Source organism: Marmota flaviventris, chromosome 18 (genome assembly GCF_047511675.1).
Source record: "Marmota flaviventris isolate mMarFla1 chromosome 18, mMarFla1.hap1, whole genome shotgun sequence".
Lineage (NCBI taxonomy): Eukaryota > Metazoa > Chordata > Mammalia > Rodentia > Sciuridae > Marmota > Marmota flaviventris.
In genome coordinates this window covers 20,249,317-20,251,350 of record NC_092515.1, presented here as the reverse complement: position 1 = coordinate 20,251,350, position 2,034 = coordinate 20,249,317, and the positions used below count along the sequence as shown (strand labels likewise).

Sequence of the window (2,034 nt, the reverse complement as noted above, 5' to 3'; positions counted from 1 at the left end):
GGAGGGGAGCCCCAAAGGCTCACTGGTGTCCAAGGCCGGGCACACAGTAGGAGCACTGCAATTGCCTGCTCAGTGGTCTGCATGTCCGAGGCATATTCCATATTCTTGATGGGTATCTGTTTTGACTCCAAGGCCTTCCACACAAGGCCTGGGCTAGCAGAATACTCTCCAGCCATCTCTTTGGACCTGCTCACTGGAAACCACCTAGAATCACCTGTTCTCAGGCAGAATGACTGGATGAGCTGCCCTCTCCTCTGGCTGTCCCCTCAATGTCCGCCGCAATGACCATCCCTTGCATGCACATTCACAAGCCTGTCTCCTCCACAAGCTCTTTGCAAAGAGAGGTTGTGCCTTCATCCTTTTTTAGTTCATCCATTTGTTCAGTTTATTTGTTCAATCATTTCCATCATTTGTCAAACACACTAAGTGTCTGTGATAGGCCATGAGCCATGCCAGATACTAACCAAGACAGACATGCACCGCGCCACACCAAGAATGGATTAAGAGAAAAAGACAACTAAAGGGGAAATTTACAAAGCAAAACCTTTGGGGTTTAGGTCATGATAAGGTGCTATAACCTGTGGCGAGGAGACCTAATAAGTCCTCATCAAGAAATCAAGGCAGACTTTCAGAGGGAAGAAAGGCAGGTGTTCAGGAAGTTAATAAAAATTAGGATTGGGGTGTGGCTTGGTGGTAGAGTGCAGGCTTAGCATGCCTGAGGCCCTGGGTTCAATCCCCAGCACCAAAAAAAAAAAAAAAGTTAATGAGAATGAATTATCTGTGGGGAGGGGGAGACCATGGGGGAGGAACTAAGGAGCTGCAGGAGACAGCCTGGTGGATGATGGCAAATTCTGCAGAACTTTCATTTTAGAGGCAATGAGAAGTCACCCGGGGTCTTAAGCCAGAGAATGGCATGATCAGGTCCACATTTATTAAAATAACTCTGGTGTCCTCTGGAGGGAAGAGATGGGCACAGAGTAGGAGAGAGTCAGGGCTCAAGGGTTAGGGGTGCCCCTTCTGAGGACAGACCCAGAACATACCTGCAGCTCTCTGCTCACTGAGCTCAAGGAGGAGCAAGTAGATGGGCAGGTGCCTAGGTTTTGCTCCCCTGTTATCCAACGTGCACATGGAAGCCATGGAAGGGAATCCATTTTCTTTGATATCTTCATGAATCTTCATAGAACTCCTCTTGCAGAGAGGGATGTGCTGGGCTGACTCCCTGGCTTCTGTCTGGAAGCAGATCACTGGGATAGCAGGGCACATGGGTCTGACTGCCATGGAGGGTCCTTCATGCACAAGGAAGACTCCCACAGGTGTGGGAGTTAGATAGGATGCTCTCCCAGAAAGTCCACCAACTCCAGTCTATAGGTCTAATCCCTGATCGATATATCGGCTAAGCATTTAGGGTACTGCCATTCAAACCCTATGTGTATACCACTAAATGCCTCTGCTCCTATTGACATGATGTCGATAAAGAGGGATGCATTATAAAGAGGGATGCATTGGGCTCCTCCACCAAGAAGCCCGTATTGTGTCCCAGATTGATTAAGCCTCCAGACCTTCTTCCACACCAGCCAGCTACAGGGCTCCTGCCACTCTGCCCAGCTGGTTGCTCTCCTCCTCTGATATTAATGATCCCTAAATCCTTGCCCCCAGATTCCCAGCTTCCAAATTCCCAGCGGTCTTTAAAAACTGAAAGGTAATATGGTTGCTCTCTTTTTGCTTACAAAATCGCTACGCACTCTTTGCAGAAAGTGTCGAAACAAATACACTCACCAACATACACATAAAAATCAACATCATCCACATTCCAGCTTTCAGATGTAGACACCGATAACTTTGCATTCGTTTGCCCATTTCTTCCATGCGTACAGGTATGTGTTTAGCCATGGTATTTATTTTACTTGATACACTGGGATTGAACTCATGTTGGCAAATTTGTTTTCTGCAACGTCATTGTTAATCACCACAGAATTTCCTGCTGTGTGGATGTTCTGTACTTCAACCAGTCTTTTATTACACCCAATTTTTATG

At 47.1% G+C, this 2,034-nt stretch overlaps 1 non-coding gene across 1 annotated transcript; it reads left to right on the top strand.

Moving 5' to 3' along the window:
* Nucleotides 1–675: 675 nt before the first annotated feature.
* On the top strand, nt 676–748 carry Trnaa-agc (transfer RNA alanine (anticodon AGC)). The gene has a single exon. It is a non-coding gene; the product is annotated as a tRNA-Ala (tRNA).
* Nucleotides 749–2,034: the final 1,286 nt, after the last annotated feature.